We start from the raw sequence: 22,749 nt of genomic DNA on the forward strand, positions 1-22,749 counted from the left end.
TCACAAATGGACGGAGAGCAGATTTAGGCTAGATATCAGGAAAAACTTCTTCATGGTAAGGGTGGCAAAATGTGGAATGGGCTCCCAAGGGAGGTGGTGCTCTCCCCTACCCTGGGGGTCTTCAAGAGGATGCTGGATAGGCATCTGGCTGGGGTCACCTGACCCCATCACTCTTTCCTGCCCAGGCAGGGGGTCAGACTCGATGATCTGTTGAGGTCCCTTCTAACCCTAGCATCTATGAATCAAATGGTCTTTTGACCTATTTTGGAATAGTTTACTACAGCTGATTATACTATCATGAAACAGCATCTCCCATGAAACTGCTACTGCTTTCCTTCCCTTGGGAGACTTTTTTGGCAAGGCAGAATGAAGGGAACTACTTTTTTCCAGAGTTATGACTGCATAGAGCAGGGACAGAGCCTAATCTTTAGCTCGCACACCCTCCCTTTCCTGCTTAACCAAAAGCTGAAACTGTAGCTGCTGCTGAAATATTGGTCTCCATAGGCAGATCTAGGGTTTTGAAAAGAGTTGTAAACTGTCTGCAGGACTGTGAAACAGGAGGATAGAGACCAGAAAATCAACTTCCATGCTTAAGACGCACACTTCTTCCAAGTTAGTTTTGGAGGCTTATTTTTGGGAAAGGCACCATGCCATATGCTGATAAATTATGGTATTTGTCTGCAGAGTGGATTTGATTTGTATCAAATCGATTTTTAAATCACTGGTTGGGAAGCCTCGAGTTAATCATTGTTTTCAACAAAAAGTGCATTCTTGTTGTTTGATATCCTCTATTCATTTAACTTCTTGAAACTTTGCACTTTGAGAGAGATAAGGGCTTGACTGCATATACACACCCTTGCAGAGAGACAGGAGGGCTGATGGGTAGGTAATCAGCTCTGTCATTTCTCATCTCCATATACTGCTGTTAACAAGGATGTTATCTCTGGAGACACAAATCCACAGTTTGAGAACTGAAACTAAGCATCGCAGAGATGCTTAATGGGATCTTGTAGACCAGGGATGGGCGAAATATGGCCTGGGGGCTGAATCCAGCATGTGGAGGCCCTCGGCAGGTCCCTTGGTCCTGCCTAGCCCAGGCACTGTCTGGCGGTGGTGCATCCTGCTGTCCCTGGGCATGCCGTGGGACTGAGACAGCTCTGCAGCGGGACTGCCTTTCTAGGCAGCCCAGGTGGCAGCAGTTGCTTTTGGCTGCTGCTGGCCCCAGCCCAGTGGTACCGGCGGGGACCCGCGCCACAGCCCCAACTCGGCATGCCCTGCGCTTGGCAGATACTGTAGCTCAGTGCAGAGGAAAAGCAGCCTGTCCCCCTTGCCTCTGCTGGTGCTTCCTGCTGCAGCCAGTGGAGCCCATGCTGCACCAGTCTATCACCACCACCTTCAGGCTGCCCAGCGGCTGCTCTGTACTGTCACCACTGCTTCAATTATGATTGAAAAAAAATCCTTTAAAAAAAAAAACAGTTAATTTTTATCTATCCTGTTGGTCTGTGACTAAGGCCCCCACTAGATGTTACAGGTATTGTGCAATTAACTGGTTAATTGTGCAATTACCTGGAGATCAGCTACACATGCAGAGTAATTAGCACACAATAAAAACTCCAACCAGCTGTAAAGTTAGACCTTGAAAATGTGTATTAACTTTATAGGTGGGTGCTATCTGACTTTAGTTTGCACATGTAGCTGGGTCTTCCCTGCAGCTGGGAGCTGTGTCAGTTGATGGTACTCCCATACGCAGGGTTCACCATGCCCAGTGTGAGACCCCAGAGCCCAGCAGCTGCTATCCTGAGGGTCTGTGGGTTTCCTGCACCTGCCAAACCCTAGGGATTGCAAGGAGCCGGGATCCCCAGGGTCCAGGGGTTTCCCACACCTCCAAGCCCCTGGGATTGTGGCGCAATCCCCAGGGCTTGGGAATGCAGGAAACCCCTGGATCCTGGGGATTGCAGCTGTGATGGTCCCTAGGGCTCCAAGGTGCAAGAAACCCCCAAGGCTGGAGGATCATGGTGCAAGGGATTCAGGTCCCTGATAGACCATCCTTTTGAATGGATCTGTTAAATAGTACACCAGTGGACATGGTACAAACCCAGAGTGGGTACTTGTGATGGCAAGACAGAAGACAAGAAGTTCCTTGCAACCATAGGGCTGTAGTAATCTTAGGACATTTTTAATGAAACGTAATATAATTTATCTTGAAATGCATTTTAAACCTCATTACAGTGCCAACAGGGCGCAAGATCCTTAGAGATGTTCATAGTTATATTTTGAAATGGAAAGTCTGTTCTTGAAGAACTTAATGTCTTTGTACATAGTTAGGAAGTACTTAAAGGAAATCCGATCTTTTTCAGTATAATTGGAACCAATAATTGAAATGAATACCTCTTAAGAATATCCACAAGGTCGGACTAATGGGCTATCAATAATATTTTCATTTAATCAATGCCAGGCGCTCATTTGCTTAACAATGCCTTAAGTCGTATTAAGTCTAACTTGTAGCGAGAGATGGGAATCTTAAGTCTATATGGAGATTAATGACAAATGCCATTCCCATGCGTCATCAGCAACTTTACTGTGTTTCTTGTCAATGCCAGAAGCAGGACCTAGTGTTCACCATCATAATCATAGAGATTTCATAGATTTTTAGGGTCGGAAGGGACCTCGTAGATCATTGAGTCTGACCCCCTGCTCTAGGCAGGAGAGAGCGCTGGGGTTAAATAACCCCAGCTAGGTGCCGGCCTATTTTTTTCCCTGAACACCTCCAAGGTAGGGGAAAGTGCCACCTCCCTTGGAAGCCCATTCTGTATTTTGGCAACCCTCACCGTAAAGAATTTCTTCCTGATATCTAGTCTAAATCTACTCTCCTTTAGTTTGCGGCCATTATTTCTAGTAACCCTGAGGGGTGCCCGGGTAAACAGAGTATCCCCTATTCCCTGCTGACCCCCCCGATGAGTTTGTAGACAGTCACATCATCATCATCATGAAAACCTGATGGCATTCAATACGGAGAAATACAAGGTGCTTCTTGGGGGGCGCACACAACACGCATCGCTAGCACCACGACCGAAAGAGACTTGGGGGTCATGATCGACCATAAGATGAATATGAGCCACCAATGCGATACCGCAGCCAGCAAAGCGAACAAAACTCTGGCTTGCATCTACCGATGCATCTCAAGCAAGACCCGGGATGTCATCCTCCCGCTGTACTTGGCCTTGGTGAGGCCGCAGCTGGAGTACTGCGTCCAGTTCTGGGCTCTGCAATTCAAGAAGGATGTGGAGAAGCTCGAGAGAGTCCAGAGGAGAGATACGTGCATGATCAGAGGACAAAAGAATAGGCCTTATGAGGAGAGGCTGAGAGCCATGGGACACTTCAGCCTGGAGAAGCACAGGCTCAGGGGTGACCTGGTGGCCGCCTATAAGTATATAAGGGGTGACCACTAGGATCTGGGGGAACACCTGTTCACCAGAGCGCCCCAAGGGATGACAAGGTCCAATGGTTGCAAACTCCTGCAAGACCATTTTAGGCTGGACATAAGGGAAAAACTTCTTTACTGTCCGAACCCCCAAGGCCTGGGACAGACTGCCGCTGGAGGTGGTGCAAGCACCTACCCTGGACACTTTTAATAAACATTTGGATGTCTGTCTTGCTGGGATCCTTTGACCCCAGCTGACTTCCTGCCCTTGGGCAGGGGGCTGGACCTGATGATCTTCTGAGGTCCCTTCCAGCCCTAATGTCTACAAAATCATCATCATCAAATATTGGAAGTGCCTCGCAGTCGAGGTCAATTTGTCTTCCATGACCACTTTATCTGTGGATCCGAAGACAGCTGAAAGCATTAAGCTATATGTAAAACCTTGCAGGCCAACGTAAGGTTTCCCAAAGGCATTTATTTAAAGTGTGCTTGGGGGTCAGGGATCTCAAATTGGTATCTGTTCAGTTTGAAGTTCTCTGTTTCCATTATCGGCATCTCACGATACGCAGTTTCTTCTGCTCAGGACCCCACCGGGAGGCTTGTGGGGGAATTATGCTGACCACTGCAGGGACGGATGGATAGACAGACAGACAGAGAGGGGAGTCTTACCTGTGGGGGCTCTCCTCACTTGGGTGGCAGCTGCTACTGCATGGACTCAGGCTGCTGAGGAACACGTAGCACCACAGGGTCCTGGGGGCTGCCCCTGGTGCCCTTTTTGCCCCCCTGCTCCCATCCCTGGAGTCAGGGCTGTTTCTCCTATGGCCAAGCTTCCTGGAGGGGTATTCTCCCATTCCTCCCCGTCTCTTCCTCCCTTCCTCCTTCCTACCCCACAACACGCACACTATGGGGCGAGGTGCTTGGGGCTGCATCTGCCTGGTTCCTATGGCTGGGCTGTGCCTGCCATGGCAAAGACTCTTGGCGGGGAGGGAGCGTGGTTGGCACCCCCTCTAAGTCAGCGCCTGGAACTGGTACCCTCCTTGCCCTGCCTTAGTTATACCACTGACCCACTGCAGGCCTCAACTCTGATTTTGCTTGTTCTCCTTCCTTTTACAAAGCAGTGGAAGCTTGCAGAATAGCACAGTTTAAAATAGCATTGCTGTCCTACTTTGAGTCATTGTAGTAGTTCCTCCCTGCCAATACCGGCTCTGAGCTGCAGGCCTCCTGGTATTGATCTCCCAGCCGGCACATTATGAGCAGCGGGAGATCACCCAGTTTGAAGTTAAGAGGGTGGATAAAAAATGAGGGAAGGGAAGGGAAGGAGGATTATGGCGCGGTGTTAAAGAGATACCGTAGGGATAAATCCTTGCTTAAACCCCTCTTTCATTGCTGTGTTGCAAAGAACCAATGTGCATTTCTCCGTGCTTGTGTTACTGTTCTGCTCTATCATAAAGCCACAGAAAATGAGGGTGGGAAGGGACCTCAAGGGGTCACATCTAATCTAACCCCCTGCTCTATCCGGACAGTAAAGTCATGGTGCCGTTACTGAACTCCAAGTAAATTGGTTTCATGTCGGGATGGAAACTCAAGCTCCTTTTTAAGAACCTGAGTAATGGGTACAAAGCTGCAGTGGGTGAGGAGTGGTAGAATATAATTACTTTCATTCTGATTTTTTTTGCTCATTTAGCACTGGGACTGGCTCTGCATGTTACAGCATCTAACAGCATATGGCCCCGATCCCAGCTCGGACCCCTTGGCACCAAGGTCCTATTTCCAGTAAGAATGAGCATTCCTCCTCTTCCTGGGAAGCCTTCCATTTTATTTGCAATGTAACACCCATATTTTCACGTTGTCACACCTGACAAGTGTCCTTTTGTATCTGCAAGACAAGCACATTATTTTGTTTGATTGGAAGTGATCAGAAAGCACTGAGTTGCCATTTATGTAATGCCTACTGTCTCCCTGTAAAGAGGTGTGCATGCTAATTATACACCCATACACCTTCATAAAATGCCACTGCTGTATTTGTAAAAGTCACTTTCCTCCCTGGGCAGGTTTGCTGGCAATGAGTTCAGTTATTCAGCAGTAAGATATTTGTAGCCATTGGCAGATGATGTGCTTTTTAAGTCAAAGTTGACAGGCCATGTGGCTTTTCTGGTGCATGCTGTTAAATTGGAATAACTAATTTGTGTTGTTTTGCATCCTTCCCTCCCCCCCCCATATGTATGTAATGCTAACCAGCAGAGGTTTGAATCATTCATGGGCTGTATCCTCCACGTCAAAGCTGCAGATGTCATGGGAACAGCGACTGTAGGGTGTGCAGGTTTTTCATCTTCTGTCTTTTTAAAATCCATTGCTGGTTATAGGAGGAGTACACATTCGAGAGATGATCTTGGCGAAGCACAAGTCCCCGGATAGGCAGCAAATTGCTGTGGATATTCATCAGCCTGGTTTCCATTAGGCAAAACATTGCTTGTTCTCTGTCACCTGTGAACTATGTCCGTGGACTTCAGCTTCTTACCTGGTGACATACGCACAGGGGAGATTTATGTGTGATTGAAATCAAAACCACTTATCATATTGTAACTTCAGGTTATACAGTTTTTGCATCTGGTTGCATGGCAGTACATTTGTGCTGGCTTTGTTTTATAAACCACTTGGAGCAAATCAAATTTAGATGTTTGTGGCCTGATCCTCCAGGGCACGGCTCCCACTGGAGGAAAGCGTTTCCTTGGAAGTATAGAGGTCTGCGTGTCGGGACCATTTGACGTGACCGGTGGATTTGCAAATGCAGAACCATTGCAGGGGACTCCAAGTAGCTGGCAAATGCTGTGAAAAATCATGTAACAAACTTCATGTTCTCTGCCCAGCAAACCCCTGGATAGTTTTGAAGAGTCATGGTCATTTCCTTACTGAAAGATCAAATGAGTTGGTTGATCTGACATGGACTTTGAGATCACAGGAGCTTATGGATCTTTTTATAGTATGCAGCCTCTTTTAGGGATGTGGTCCCACTGATGCACTACTGCATCTCCTTTGGCTTTGCCACTTTACTTCCAAGATGGGCCTGTCTTCTACACTGTGTCCATCATGTCCACTTTGGTCATAGCTCGTGGTAAAACTAAGTAGAGCCTGCAGTAGAGGGAGAGAGCAGCCCTCAACACAGAGCCAGGAGGGCTGGGACTCGGCAGAGGGGGCCGGTGGCCCGCGTCGGAGGAAGGCCAACCCCAGCAGTAGTTTTGTCATGCTGTGATCGTGCCCTGCGTTTTGGCAGACACCTGTTGCTCCTTTTCCATGCCATTAGCAGTTGCATAGCATGTAATGTGCCAGCTGTCTGTATCTGCTGATGCAACAGGTTTGGCTCCTGGACTGCCTTTAGGGGTGTAAAAGCAACCAACAGCTGAAGCTATACTTGGACCTGGCTCCCGAGACAAATCTTGCTTTTGTCAATTGAATGCATGGTGTCCCTGCGTTGCAGACACGTGCCCAGGACGTGCACTGCTCGGCAGCACGTGGACGGCATGCACGCTGTTGTTAGTGACTAAACTGGTGATTCTCAGCCAGGGTACGTGACACCCTGGGGTGCCTTGAGATCGCGTGGTGGGTGTTGCAGGTTGCCCTAATGTTGGCACTCTTAGGTTTGCAAACATGATTCAGTAGATAAGCCTGGAGATTTAAAATAGAAATCCATAGCTGTGGGTTTTCTGAGTTCTTTGCCACAGAAAAACTCTTCTATTCACTTTGTTTAGTCAGAAAACTAAGAGATGGCATTTGGTTTTAGAGTGAAAACTAAGAGGGAGCATTTTCCAATGGGTGCTGCAGGTTTAAAAAGGTTGAAAACCACTGGGCTAAAATGAGTTCACTTGTAAAATGAGGATCTTCTGGGCCTGCTGCAGGGAATGATCTTGTGGATCTCTTATTTCTATTGGGCATGGTGCAAGGTGCTTGGATACCAGCCCCAGAAAATGAAGGTATCTGTCAATTAGAGCTGGGGGAGTGAATGCTCTTTTGGAACAGGCATCAAATTAGCCGGGCAGAGTCTCAATTGAGATACCTAGCTGGGATCATTTGAGCCCAGTTTTTTCTCCTGCCGAGGCAGGGGGTCGGACTTGAAGATCTACAAGGTCCCTTCGACCCGACTTCTTTGAACCTATGAGATGAAAATTGGGAGGAAGTGAGACTGGGAGTGGGAGTCTTCTTAGCTACATGAATGTTTTTTTGTTTGTTTCTGGCCAAATGAAATACTTTGTTCAGCCAAAACCAACCAACCAGCCCAAAGCAGCTCCATTTTGGGAGGGTATAATGAGCAAATCAATGGAAATGAAGGGCTAGACTGGTTGTAGCAATTGGATTTGTATCCCAGCAGTTGGGGCATTTACACAGGATGCAGGAGAGACAAGTTTGATTCCTCCAGTGTGTTTAGGGGATTTGAACCCATATTACTCAAAAGTGTCCTAACTATTGGGCAGTACAGCATGCTGGAGGAGTGCTTGCTTTCAGACTTGGTATACTTGGGAGCGGGGACTGAAACTCAGGAGTCCAACTCCTGCGCAGGTGTCTTGGGTTGAAGAGTTGTCCTGCCTCAAATTGAGTGTTGATATGAAATAGAAAAGTCTCATGTAAGCCTGAGAGTGACCCTTCCTGGACTACCTTACCCCATGGTAGGTAGGGCACTCTTTCTGAAGGCGTTCATACCTCTCAAGGAGAAGAAGGGGTTGAACCTGGGTCTTCCTAAGCAAAGGAGCTAAGCAAATGGCTATTAAGAAGAACAGGATCCTCAGTCTCCTGGGATTATTTGATTTGGAGAAGAGAAGATTGGCTACGGGACATCTGTGTTTGGAATTTGATTGTCTTTAAATACCTGGCGTTGGTTATGAAAGAGGGTGGTGGCTCTGTGGCTAAAAGGGTATCGGAAGAGGACAGGTGATCTTATATTGCAGAGAAGGAAATTTAGTTATGCATGTTAGGAAGAACTTGTCTTCCTACGAGGGTGGTTAAGCATTGGAGCAGGCTGCCTAGATGGATGGGTTGTGGACTCTCCATCCTTTGATGTTTTCAGGAGCAAGCTAGCCAAATACTTATCCGGGATAGTTAAGACCGGGGTGATTTTGCCTTGAGCAGGGGAGGTTGGACTTAGATGACCTCCTGAGGTCCCTTTCCGTTTTGCTTTTTGGTGATTCTCTGACTCCTCCGTTGTGACATTTTTCCATTCAAAGCTCTTGCACAAAGTCAGCCTGAGGGAACAAATTGTTCCGGACCAACCAAACCCACATTTCTTTGGCAAAAAAACTATTGACCTTTTTTTTTAAACAAACCCTTAGCCCAGCTGTATCATCTCTACAGCACAGCTATGAAAAGACTGTCTCGAAGTGTGAGGACAGCAGCTCTTTCCTACTGAATCCAAAGTTAGCCTGAGAAGAGTTAGCAGCTGCACTGACACCGGAGAGGCGCGTGTTATATTCCAACTGCTAATGGCCTGCTGTAACCTTGTGCACTTCCCCTTTCCCACCCCTTCTCTGTCTTGCCCATGTAGGTTGGAAGCTCTTTGGGCTGGGACGGTCTCATGCATGTACATGCGAGCTTCTCGGTTCGGCCACTTAGGCATCACTGCAGTTATGGAGATGGGGGGGGGGCTGGACACAACAGTTAGACCTATGCAACTTGGACTGGGTTTTGTACACTGATGTAAATTATTCCAGGATCTGGAGTTGGCAGGTGACCAGCTACATGGACAGAGCTTTTTTTCAGTAGGCACTATTTATGGCGCCTTATGCTAGGTGGCAGGGACTGGCGCTACTCCTAAACAGTTATCGTGGGATAACTCAAAACGCACAACACCGACACTGATGCATCTGCCCCATTTCCCTCTCCCTCCCCCCCACTTCCACCTTGCTAGTTTTTTGTTTCTTGGGGTGGTTTTACACTGGGTTCAAGCAAGTAACACTGTTGTAGGACTGTCATGTGGCTGCTCCTTTTTTTTTTTTTTTTACGCCTGTGTATGAAGTCTGATTACACCAGTAATGTGTTGTGTCTCCAAACCTTTAGGATCAAGGCATAAAGATGAGCTGAGCTTTTAACTTGAAAGTTTTAGTCCTCATTCCTATTTTAACCAGGGTCTTAGAGGTGAAAACATTTCAGCCTCCACATCCTTGATGCTAAGTGTAAACCCTCAAAAAACCTGAGGCTGAAGTGATTCGGTCTTCATGGGTTAATTATCCACGCCTGGCTTAGACTATTTCAGGCAGAGGGCCGCTTACTGAGTTTTGGCAAGCCATCGAGGGCTGCATGACTGGCAGCCAGGGGCAGATAACTATTAACTATCTAAATTATTTAGGGGCCCTGCAGGCTGGATAGAATGGCCTGGTGGGCTGCATCTGGCCCGCGGGCTGCATTTTGCCCACCCCTGGTCTAAGCTGTGTAGATTGAACTGATAAGCAAGTGAACAGACATTCACTTTTGATGCTGGAAATGCAGCTATGTGCCTGCAGTGGCCCAGACCTGAAGCCAGGAGGTGCTAGAGCATGCCTCTCTGCTTGGCTGAAGCAGACAGCTCGAAACTGGAGGGGATCTGGACAGAAGTTCAATAAAAAGATTTAACTTAGATCAGTTAAGTCTGATACTACATCCATCCAGGTGTCTCTTAAACCAGTTTCGGCCATTTTGAAAGCATTTCACATACACTGAACTTCTCTTGTGTTACAAATTTGAGCTGGTTTCTTATCACTTATACTGGTTTATGTGTAATTTCTGTCCCTAGCCTGAAAAAAAGGTAGATCCTAAAGTTATGAGGACCATAAGAAAATCTCTTGTTTATTTTATTCTAAAAGGGCATTTTTTGGCTCCAAGGCACCTGCTGTTGGGGATGAATCGGATTCCTGTTGCTATTCTGGCTTCCGCAGCCAGGCATGTTTGACTCTGGTGTTGGGAATGGCCTAGTACAAGTCTCCCCGAGTGCATGGTGTGGGAGGAAAGGCCAGGCAGCTGTCAGGGACTTCTGAATGGAATCAAATGATCAAATGTGCTCATGTTTGGGACACAGGTTTGCAATTAAAATGTTCAGTTGAGTCTTGGAAAAGAAAGGAATATTTCCCCCCTTATATCAGATGGGTGAAATGATGGGGATTTTGCCATTTCTGCAGTGGTCTCTCTCGGGGCTGATGTCCTAGCTGTGGCATACTGTTGTACAACTCTTCCAGTTTCTATGCAGAATCTCAGTTCTGCCTTTTCCTGAGCCTAAAATGAGATGCTATGCTCAGGGGATAACTCTGATCACCTCTTACTAATGTATTTTGATCAGTCGTGAAATAATTAACAATAGCAATTTTTAACACTGACTTTGAAATGAGATAAGTGGCAGCTCATGCACCTTTCTGAGCTATTTGATTGTGCTGTTTGAAGAACAGCTCACCTTGGGGCTGAGACCTGGGTCTGTGCCTGCACCAGTCTCTACCCTTAACAGTTCTGCATTCATCACTGCTGGTTTAGTTCTGCTGTTGGTAGCAACCTTGCCAGTCAATACACGGCCAGATCAGGAGGGGCTGTGGACCAGTTATGGGACAATGCTTTGTAGACCACTCCCGCTCTCTGTGTGCTGAAGAAATGTGTCCAAGACATGCCAAACACTGTTCCTAATCTGTTGTGCTCATCACAGTATCCCAGCTTGGGATGTAAGTGGAGTGGGTGTGACTGGGTGGGGCTTGTTAGTAGAAAGAAGAGGCATAGCCAGTGGACCAAGCGTAGGAGGGAGAAAGGGGCTGCCTGTCTATGTCTTTCTAGATGCTGCGCATGTAGAATCATAGACAGTGAGGGGTGGAAGGGACCTCAGGATGTCGCATCTAGTCCAACCCCCTGCTCCAAGAAGGAATTTCTCCAATTTGATCATCCCAGCCAAGGCTTTGTCTAGCTGGGTCTTAAAAAAACTCCAAGGATGCAGAGTCCACAACCTCTCCGGGTAACCTGTTCCAGTGTTTTACTAACCTCCTAGTGAGAGAGTTTTTCCTAATTTCTAACCTCAAGTTCCCTTGCTGCAACTTGAGCCCATTGCTCCTCGTTCTGTCATCTGCCCCCACTGAGAACAGCCCAGCTCCATCCTCTTTGCAACCCCCCTGCAGGGAGTTGGAGGCTGCTATTCAATCCCCTCTCGGTCTTCTCTTCTCCAAACTAAATAAGCCCAGTTCCCTCAGCTTCTCCTCATATGTCATGTGTCCTGGTCCCCTAACCATTTTTGTTGCCCTCCGCTGCACTCTTTCCAATATTTCCATATACTTTCTGTAGTGGGGGGCCCAAAACTGGACGCAGGACTCTAGATGTGGCCTCACCAGTGCTGGATAGAGGGGAGGAATCACTTCCCTTGATCTGCTGGCAATGCTCCTACCAATGGAGACCAGGATGCTGTTAGACTTCTTGGCGACAACGGCACACTGCTGGCTTATATTCAGCTGATTGCCCACTGTCCCACCCAGGTCCTTTTCTGCAGAGCTGCTGCCCAGCCAGTCCCCCCCGGCCTGCACCGGCGCATGGGGTTGCTCTGTCCTAAGTGCTGGGCTTTACATTTGTCCTTATTGAACCTCATGAGATTTCTTTTTGTCCAATCCTGCAATTTGTCCAGGTCACTCTGAATCCTAGCCCTACTCTCCAGTGTATCTACCACTCCCCCAGCCTGGCATCATCTGCAAAGTTGCTGAGGGTGCGCTCCATCCCATCTTCCAGCTTGATTGATGAAGATATTGAATAAAACCGGCCCCAGGAGTGACCTCAGGAGCACTCCACTTGATACCAGCTGCCAACTAGACCTCAAGACATTGATTGTTACCCTCTGAGCCTGACTATCCAGCCAATTTTCTATCCACCTCACAGTCCATTCATCTAATCTGTACTTCCCTAGCTCACTGGTGAGAAGGTTGTGGGAATCTGTATCAAAAACCTTGCTAAAGTCAAGGTATATCATCATGTCTACTGCCCTTCCCATATCCACAGAGCCAGTCATCTCTTCCTTGAAGGCAATCAGGTTGGTCAGGTGAATCCACGTTGCCTGTCCATAATCACCCTCTTCTCCTCCAAGTGCTTAGAAATGCATTCCTTGAGGACTTGCTCCATGACTTTTCTGGGGCCTGAAGTGAGGCTGAGTGGTCCGTTGTTCCCCGTATCCTCCTCCTTTCCTTTCTTCAATATGGGCACTATATTTGCCCTTTCCCAATTGTCCAGGACCTCCCCCAGTCACCACAAGTTTTCACAGATGATGGCCAGTGGCTCTGCAATTGCATCAGCTAACTCCCTCAGCACCCTTGGGTGCACCGTGTCTGGTCCCATGGACTTGTACACGTCCAGCTTTTCTAGATAGTCCCTAATCTGTTCTTGCACCATTGTCAGCTGCTCACCTCCTCCCCAAACTGCTGCTTGGTGCAAAAGTCTGGGAGCTGACCTTGCCTGTGGAGACTGAAGTGAAAAAGGCATTGAGCACTTCCACATAATCTGTCACGAGGTTGCCTCCCACATTCAATAAGGGACCCACACTTTCCCTGATCTTCCTCTTGTTGCTGCCATACTGGTAGAAACCCTTCTTGCTACCCTTCATGTCCCTTGCTTGCATGGACTCCAATTGCTCTTTGGCCATCCTGACTTCATCCTTGCATGCCTGAGCAACGCCCGTATATGCCTCCCTAGTTGTTTGTCCAAGATCCCTCTTCTTTTAAGCTTCCTTTTTGGGTGTTTAGCTTGCTAAAGAGTTCCCTACCAAGCCAAGCTGGTCTTCTGCCATACTTGCTGGTCTTCCTGCACATTGGGATGACTTGTTCCTGTACCCTCAGTAAGGTTTCTTTAAAATACAGCTCTCTTGGACCCCTTTTCTTCTTGGACTGGGGTGTAGAGGCAACCAACAGCTGAAGCTGTAGTTTGACCTAGCTCTCAAGGCAAACCTTGCTTTTGTCTATTTGGATCCTGCCCATCATTTCCCCAAGCGAGTCCAAGTCTGCTTTTCTGAAGTCCAGGGTCCTTACTCTTCTGCTCTCCTTCCTTCCTTTCCTCAAGCTCCTGGACTTAATCATTTTGTGACCACATGCATACTACTGCATATGACAACTCTTTTAAAACCTTTGTTCTTACCAATGATTTAATTTGCTTTGTGTGGAGAATAAAAGACTGAGGGGGGTGGTTTTAATAACTGGTTTCCAATACCTGAAGAGTGATTACAGAGAGGATGGAGATAGGTTTTGCTCTGTGGTTGTAGGGGACATAACTAGGCTTCAAGCTGCATCTGGGAAAATTTAGGATGGAGATTTGGGTGGACTTCCTGCCCCCGAGACAGGCTAGTGAAGTTGGGGGGATGTTTGTCCCTGGAAATTTTCAAGAGCAGGTTGGACGGACGCTTGACTGGGATGGTTTAGTTGGGGACAACTCTGCCTTAATCAGGGGGCTGGACTAGGTGACCCAAGGAGGTACCTTTTCAGCCTGGCTTTCCTATGATCCTAAGGCCTTGTTGAGTAACTTAGCCAAGACACCAGCAGGGATCAAACTAGAGCCCTAGTTGCTAACTGCTCTCTATGTCCGTTAAATAGCTTAAATATCTCAACTTCCACTTTTTCTCCTCCCTTCCTCTAGGCACTCCTAAGACCTGATGGATTTCTGCTAGCTTGTTCCTGAAGAGCTGGAAAGAGCATGGTTAAACACCAACCGTTGCAGTACTACGAGCCACAGTTATGTTTGTCGTGTCTGACGGGAATCTATGGCTGCCGCTGGAAACGGTACCAGCGGTCACATGATGATACAACAAAGGTTGGTAACTCGTTGTCTGGCCCCTTGCACACCCATTGTTCATACAAATTTTGAATTGCAGCCAGGCACTGAGAGTGGGAAGGTTGCCTTAAATGTGAAATTGGACTTCAGTTTAAAAAAAAAATCAAATCGAAGTGTTGGATGTCATGCAGTGTGATTGCTTGATGTGTTTGAATGGAGGATGGGATTACTGGCCGGAGCATCTTTGGGATTTCCCTGCATGCACTGAACTGAACCCACTGGAGAGCTTTTGACCCCACAGAGCAGGAAATGTGTTGTTTGCTCTTTGTCAGTCTTCCAGCCTTATGTATTATGCAGACATTGCTGGTTTGTCTCGGCCCCTCATTTTCAATTTTGCATATGTTCATTCCTTTGCATTGAAGGAGACTTTTGTGTTATCATCATTCTTTAATGAATTAAAGACCATGCGACTGCCTGGAGGCAGCTGTTTTGTCTCCATTATGTCTGACCATGCCAGGGGAATTGCTTCGTAACTGGCTGAACTGCATCCTGGTTTCCCTTAAGAACAGGGCAAAACACTAGATTGGCACGCCAAGAGTCCTGCCTCTGCTACTGGCCTCTTGAGTGACCTAGGGCAAGTCCTTTCACCTCTCTGCCTTAGCTTCCTTTGCAAAATGAGGACAGTGCTACTGATGTGCTCCATTAGTGAAGTGCTTTGGAGAATTAAAAAAAAAGCTGAGCAGATGAGCTGAGTGTTAAGTGGTGGTGATAGTGCAGATGTTAATAGCAAATCCTCATCAGTGGTCTTGGGGCTTGAATTCCTGAGTGCTTTCCTGTTTCTTGGAGCTGCCAGGTGCAAGAATTGGCAGGGCTGAGTGTTTCTGCTGCTGTGTTACGGAGGCCTCTGACAGGTTTTCCACTGTCTGCGAGGAAAGGCAGATTGGTGAGGAATCACGTGGACTAACCTGGGAAGCTGAAGTATCCACAGTGGTGGCAATTTCCCCCTGCTTCATGTAATGTGTAGGTATTTTGGCAGGGTGAATTGAGGTCTTAATTCACCTGCAGAAAGGCCCATGAGAAATCTGAATGCTTGCACTGCATAATCTCTCTAGTCCATCCCCCAAACACTAGCTAATATATGTGTACCACTTAAATCCCTTATGGTTGCTTTGTTTCCTCCTTGCTATCTGATTTTTAGTGTGAATCTCTCTCTCCTTCTTTCAAGCTTGGGACAAATTCATTTGTCACAAAAATGCTTCTAGGAGGTCATTTTTCTGAAAGCTCAAAGTTTTGCTCCAGTGACTATTAAAAAGCATCTACTACACGAGGAGGGATTTGTGTCAATGGTGAGGGCTCTACTTGTCTAGAAGAAAGATGGCCTGAAGTAGAATTACTCTGCTGCGCTGAGAGGCTCTTGCCAAAAGGCTTCCCGTTCTGAATTGCAGCCAGCGTTGAAGTGCAGTTGTGTAACGCGGGGAGGTTAGTAACTCGTGTACTCCATCCACAACCCAAACAGTAGAAACACGTCTCCGTTATAACTGAAAATTAGTATGCAGGCAGATTTTTGTTGCAGTTTAGCAAGCTGCTGTTCCTGTGTGAATGCATATGCACAATCCATATTGCTCTGTTTACCCCGGGTGCATTCAGCTATCACTATGGCGGGCATTACCTGTATGCACAGAGTGGTGTCTGACTGCTGGGATATTTTTTTTTTTGTGTCACCACACTGGTTGCATCTCCCCATGTCTCTCTCTGTTTAATTACTCACAATTCTTAAAGCAAACCGTGCCAGAACATATATTTTGCTAGTTAAAGATGTAGATGAGTGGCCAGTGCCAACGGTGCCGAGCAAGTCACGTGCTGTGGGCAATGTGATTCTTTGCTCTCCCTGTCAACCTTCAGTTTTAACTACTTAAAGTTGCTGCTAGCCATAGAAACTTAGGGTCTGGGGGGCAACATGTTGCCTGCTGGTTCTGTGTTGGTGGCGGCTGATCCGTGTAAAAGAATAGTGTCAAGTGCAAGAATAGGGTCTGGTACTGATCTTTTTTTACTAAGAAGGTTCATTGGCAGGGTCAAATTGCAAAGCTGTTGATATGCTAAAGTGTGCGTGTGTACGTACGTGTGCGTATGCACACATGCACTTGTGTGCTCTTGGAAGAAAGCCTAGCAAGAGCATCCTTTAAACACGGGGACCTCGATCGTTTTTTTGAGGTAGGTGGAGAATCCGTAACCTTAATGCACTTGCAGGGTTATCAAACTTGGTTCTTCTTTCCGCTGAGGTTCATAGCCTCTAGGAGCCAGCAAGCTGTGGGAGAACCAAGATGCCAACAAAACGAGTAGACTCGTAATCAACATTATGGCAAGTTGCGTCTGGTCTTCCTGGGAAAGTTGAACAAAAATCCGAGTTGGGAGGCTAAAACCCTGGAACGACCAATGTTGCAAAATATGTGCTGTCCCTTCCTGCTCCCCGGATGCTTTTGCTTGCGTCTGGAATTGGCATTTTTTGGTTTTCCCCCTTCAGTTTTATTGGCCCTTCCTCTATTGAGCAAGGGCCATCAGCTGTTGACCCTTGCTCTATCCACGCTTGCCCAATAATCATTTGTCACGGTGCTTCGATGTGCTGCAGAGAATGGATACCACTGCTGACTTAGGCTCACAGAAAGCTGGGATTGCAGCCTCCTGCTCTTTAGCCCCCGGAAGAGACTTCTTGAGCTGAGGACAACTTCAATAGGTTATCGTGGTGGTGACAGTATTAGCACTTTCCGTTCCATGGACTAACTCTCAGAGAGGGACTCGGATCCGGTACATCACACCAAACCAGGGTGTTTCCAGATGATGTCAGGAATAGCTAAATAAGGAAGCAACGTATTAGGAGCATTTTGATGCCTTTACTTCTCTGATTATAGTTTGCTCTGCTACTTGACTTTCTGACTTGAATGATGCTACCTGAAGTGCAAGTTCCTACTCGACGTGGAGTAAGTGTCCTGGAACCTGAATATTTATCCAGGGCGTTTGTAGTTGAGGTGCTTATCGGGTGAATGAACTAAGCCTGGATAGACACTTCTTTCACTCTCTCCTTGAGGGAGTTGCCAACAATGATCTGGTGTGCTGGGATGCAGCATACCCAGACTTTTTGACTCCACCGGTATTTGGGCAGCGTGCCAGGATTCCAAGGCTGTGCATTTAATTAGGGTGGAAATTTACATATGTTAATTGCCTTGAATAGATGTGCACCCAACCATAATATTTGTCTGTACATGTATCATATTTGCTTGATGAATAAAAATTGCTTGGTAGATTTGTCCTCAGTGGAGCGCTGAAATTGGGGTAGCGTTATCACTACTTATAGTTGCAAGAAATAGGAGCTGGCAGCTGCGCTCTAAGTGTCCTTTAACATGCCCCTGGCTTTCAGCATAATTCAAAGTGCATCTGATTTACTGACCCGTGCAAAGCGATCATCATTTGAGGAGGTGGGGTAATGCGTCTGACTGCTAATGCCGATTCTCATCTGGGGTTAAATGGTAACCCTGCTGATGTGGGCAATAGACTTCCACCATCATGTTGACCTGGTGACCATTGCACCCCTTGGTTTGCTTGGAAGCCACCGTGGGCTGCTGCACTGGATGCCGAACGAGCCATTTTCCATAGTGGTTGCAAGAGGCAGCATCATCATCAAACGTGGCTCACTTTGCAGAGCTGCAAGCTGGAGGGCTTGACCTTCAGGATGCCGAACACTCTTGAAATCTGCTGAAGTTTAATGCATGTTGCTGGACTGATATCCTAGTGAAGTGGGTTTTAAAGGTGTCTGCTTTCTCCCCTGCTGGTACAAAAAGCATGCAAGCTAGGCTTCCTGTTGCAGGCAAGATTTACATGAAAATGAGAATTTTAATTGTAAGTTGGAGTTTTCAGTAGACAGCCTCCTGGAATTGTAATTATTTTCTACCCTTCACTAACCTTTCTGACGAAAAGGAAGCCTGCCCATTCTGCACGTGTGAGTTCCTCTCCCCATATTGGGGGTTTTTTTTTTGAGCATCGAGTTGCAGCTGCAAAACTTGTGTCTCCTTTTTGGCTCAGGTGTGACTTTTTTTTTTTCTTGTCCCTAACCTTCTTGAGAGATCCTCTTTCACATTGTCAAATATGAATGTGGTGCTTTAATAAAAAGAAGCCATCTCTCCAGCATTCTAGCAAAAGAGTCCTTTTTTGGTGTTTGGCAGCATGAAATAAGCAGCGATCTAGTGTCAGCTTGCTTGTAAAGCCCCAGAAAAAGTGTTTTGGGATGAAACCCTAATCTAATCAGACCACCCTGCCCAAGTGTTGAGGGATTTGCAGCTCTGGATGCATAAAAGAGACCAGTTCAAGCATTTAAGCGCAAAGGACAGCTATCTGCCAGATCCCTACCTTAGAAAAAGCAGTTTTCCTAGGTAGCCATCAGATAAAGCTATCTAGTTGATGGATTCGTAGCAATTAAACATGCTGAGAACAGCCTTTTTAATTGCAGGATATAAATATGATGCTCCAACTGTAGCTTGCAGGCTTTTTGCCTTACCTGACCTGATGCTGAGGATGGTACTTTTTATGATGGCACTTGCTAGCAATGCTGTAGTTCAGTGACTGATATCGCTTCAGCCATTTAAAATCCACACAAGCTGAAATGTTTCAGGATGAAAAGGTCTGCTCCTTCCCTTGTGCTGATATAAGGATAAGGCTTCAATTTATATCAGCGGCGAAGGAGTCAACCACTTCCGTCAGTGTAGTAGTGAAATGAGAATCGACTGTATTGTTTGGATTTTAAGTCAATCCTGCATATAAATTGATCCCATGTTTTCAGGTTCAATTTTAGCAAAAACTGTTTTCCCCTGAATAGATGCCAGTAGTTACCGATAATGTTTTGAACTGTACTTGTCCTTACAAAATCCCACAGGAGAATCAAATGACCAAGAAAAGCACCCAAAGGGTTAAAACCCCTGAATGCCAGAATAAAAACTGTATTGAAAGCAGTTGAGTTGCAGCTTGCTTTTTGTGCATGCAATAAAAACACCTAATACTGAAGTCAAGCCTGTGGGGGGCTCGATTTTATAGGCTGACCCTGCGAATAAGTAGAGCTCAGTCTTTTTAACTTTTTTTGGGTGGGGGGAGGTGGGGAGAGAGAGTAGGCTTCCTAATGAGAACATTAAAGTACAATTACAGCATCAGGGGAGAAGGATCTGTGTTTGTGCCAAATTCTTATATTTGAACTGCAAACCTCATGGCCTGAGCACCTAAGTTTTAGCCCAGGAGAATTTTTTTTTGTTTTATTTTGGACAGTGTCCATAAAATAAAAATGTAACGATGATTGTCTTTCAAGCCATCTAACAAAAATTAGCAAGCTGTTCTGAAGCTGGTTGCCTTTCAGTAATTTAAACACTGACCTGATTTCTTTTGTGGAGTGTCGGGAGGTTGTTCAGGTCGGTTTGTTTGCTACCAAGCCCAAGGCAGCTTTGGTAGATTAAAAAGCAACAACCAAATCCCTATTACAAAGGCTGCGGGATACAGTTTGTCTTTCTGCAATAGGAAGACACTAAACTTTCCGTTGCCGTTTGTTGCTAACCCTGCCAACTTTAAGGCACAGGCCACTTTGCTTAACTAACTTGGGCGTGTCCAGAGAAGCACGCGTGTGTGGTATGCTGTGCTGCACACTCACGTGCCACACTCCGCGCACACCACACGTGCGGGTGTTCCCTGTGCTGCTGACTTGCAGCGTGGGGTTTGTTTGTTTTTTTTTGACACCCGGAGATCCCGGTTTAAAAAAAAAAAATCTGCGTCTAATAAAAAGTGGTGGTGCACATGGCAGCAATGTGTGCCATCCAAGCTGGGCAGCTGGAGCCATTCTTCGGCTGGTGCCTGGGCTCCCTGCTGCCAGATCGCTGCAGCTGTAGCCCCCAGAGGCTCCCAGCACCCCAGATAAGGCTGCTGGTCCATCCTTCCCTACCCTAGCCGGGGTAACGTACTTCACAGGCGTTCCCTGGAGACGAGGAGTCGCATATTGTGTCGCTGCTGTTTTGTCCCCAGGGAAATGCACGTTCCCGCTCATGGGGACGTGTCCCTTTGGCACATCAGCCAACTGATTCTGATTCAACATGCGATCTCTCAATGTGCCTTTGAGCCCTTACCTTGTTCTTGGACTCATTTGTCCAAATCGGCACCTAAACTCCAACTGAAATTTCCGCAGTTTGCAAAATTCACGTTCTTCTCTCATCCCTTCTCATTTGCCCCTCTCTGCACGATCCTGGCACCTGACTCGAAGCAGAAGCACTGACATACCATCCCAGGCTGTCGAGCTGGGGGGATGCTGCTGAAGCCACCAGTGGGCCTGTCCCTGGGATGCCTCTTTTGGTTGTGTGGAGTGGGGGAGGGGAAGGTCTGCGTAGCTGGCGCAAACACCAAAATCAATATTTTTTCGGAGCCCAGTTAATGGAAATTGTGAAATGGGGTTGGGGGAGCAGAAAATCATACAGTTGACAGTGCGCGCAGTTCTCTTGCATGGGGCCTCTGTGTCCCTCTCTCTCATTTGCTCTTCATGAGTGTTAGCGATGTTGCTGCCCTTCTAGAAATAGTTTTGTTGATCTTGAGGTCAGTGAGCTTTTTCTCCCTGCAGCTGCATTTTGGCGGTTCCTCTGCGTGTGCGCTGTAAGCAGCTTTGGGATCTTCGGGGTCAAAAAGAGCCACATAAGCACAAGAGCCTGTAACCCCCGACATACCTGTAAAAACAGAGCTGAATCCACAGCTCTCTGACCAAGTACCATAATTGTACAGTGAAGGAAGAGCAGGAGAGGAGCTAACGTGAACGTCTGCCTTGAAATCGGGATGTGGTTTAAACCCACAAAGATGGGGAAATTAGGTCTAAAAGAATGATGTTCTCTGTCCAATTGTCTCATGAAAAAAAAAAAATTATATGGCTATCCGTGGGGTTTTATTTTTTTTTTTTTGACTGTCAATTTAACAGAGCTTATTTTATAACTAAAATTTAGGCTAGAGACAGGGAGAGAGAAAGCTTTTGTTTAAAAACATTAATGGCTTAGAGTCCAATGTAATAACATCCTAATTTTGCTTTTGCAGTGCAGGACAAAAGATGTTTAGATTTGCTCTTGTGACACTGAAACGTTAATTGTGGGCATGCAAATCTCTTTCAGTCGTACGCGGCTGCCTTTGCCTTGTGAACTGTATTTGCCCTCTGCGTCTCCAGTACATTTTGCACGTTAATACTCTTGTGTACGGTTTATGTATTTGCGCTTGGCAGGTCCGCCCGTGCTGTGAATCATGAGCCCTATCAGGATGCATTGAGAGCACGGTAATACTGTAGCTGCAAAGTAGCGTTTAATAGATCGGCCCTTCTATATGTAGCAATTGCACCACTCTTTCACAGCTGACAATGGGAGCAAGTCCCTGGCCCTTATCTACACTATGGAGCCTTTTCCTCCCTGGTTGTTGGCAGCTCCCACGAGTGGAGTGCATGCTTTCTATTGGCATAGCTACACCACCTCCTTGAAGAATATAAGCTAAGCAAGCAAATGCCATTTTCTGTTGGCAGCGCTTTGCCCACACCAGGGGTTTTGCTGGCACAGCTGCTTGGACTGGGGAAGGTGATCTTGCACTCCTGCTGTGATACGATCACACTGGCAAAACTGGGCAGTGTTGACCTAACCCGAGTACCAAGATGACACCCTGCCCACCTCAACGATGGATGAATCCTGCTACAGGTACAGGGCGGTCGTAAAATGTCATCGGTTCATTCTCGGGGCCCCGCTGCCAGAAGCAGAGTTGTCCTGCTCCGCCAAGCGGTGGGATGGAGGTGGCTTGTTGGCTCTTCCCGACGGCCTCCCCTCCCGTTACTAATCCAGGAAACCACCAGTTTGTCATATTGATTGGTCATCGTGTTGTGTCCCTACAGCTACTATCCGAATCGCTCGTGTGCCGAAGCAGCCTCTGAAATGCAGCAGGTGCGTCTGCCCTGCTTCTGTTTCTTAACTTCCCTGTGCTTCTCTCTCAGGTAGTGATGCCTTCTGGGCACGCGTCTTTCTCCTTTCCCACCTGGCTGTCTCATTCCCTTCTTCCCTGGATCTTCCCTTTCCGCTGGTATCTGACAATTTTGCTAGTGGCGCTTATTGACCCATTTCTCCTCCTCCTCTTATGTAGCAGCTGGGCTATGCTTAGTCAAGCAGTCTCATGGTCCTTCGTTTCAGTTGCTTTAAAGCCTCCGGGCTGTTGCAGTGAAGAAGCACTGGCTCGAAGGAGAGGCAGCGCCATGGTCTCCGGTTCGCTAGCAAATGTGCCGTGGAGCGTTGTCTGGGAACCTGCCGCACAAGAAGCGCCGGGTTGCAGTATTTAAGGATGTCAGACGTGCGGTTGGGAGGAGAGCGACCGTGACGCGTGCTCTAGCCAGTCGGCTGGGGCGTGCTTGCATTGACCTCTCAAGCCTCACAGCTTGGCCTTTTTCAACAAACAAGCTTTCACGGTTTGAGCTGGGAAATATTCAGTCCCGCTAGGAAGTGTTCATTGCCCTACCATCATAAAGTGTGTGCCGGCAAAACGTCCACTACAAAGCGCTGCGACCCCGGGAGTGT

The 22,749-nt window shown here is 47.2% G+C and overlaps 1 long non-coding RNA gene across 1 annotated transcript in view; it reads left to right on the top strand.

Moving 5' to 3' along the window:
- The window catches only part of LOC109295600, a 176,143-nt gene extending 167,714 nt beyond the window's left edge, over positions 1-8,429 (top strand). The window contains exon 3 of the long non-coding RNA XR_002096780.1: positions 8,364-8,429. This is a non-coding gene — a long non-coding RNA (uncharacterized LOC109295600). The remainder of the gene's footprint in view (positions 1-8,363) is intronic.
- Positions 8,430-22,749: the final 14,320 nt, after the last annotated feature.

Source organism: Gavialis gangeticus, unplaced genomic scaffold (genome assembly GCF_001723915.1).
Source record: "Gavialis gangeticus isolate Ggan-Ray unplaced genomic scaffold, GavGan_comp1, whole genome shotgun sequence".
NCBI lineage: Eukaryota > Metazoa > Chordata > Crocodylia > Gavialidae > Gavialis > Gavialis gangeticus.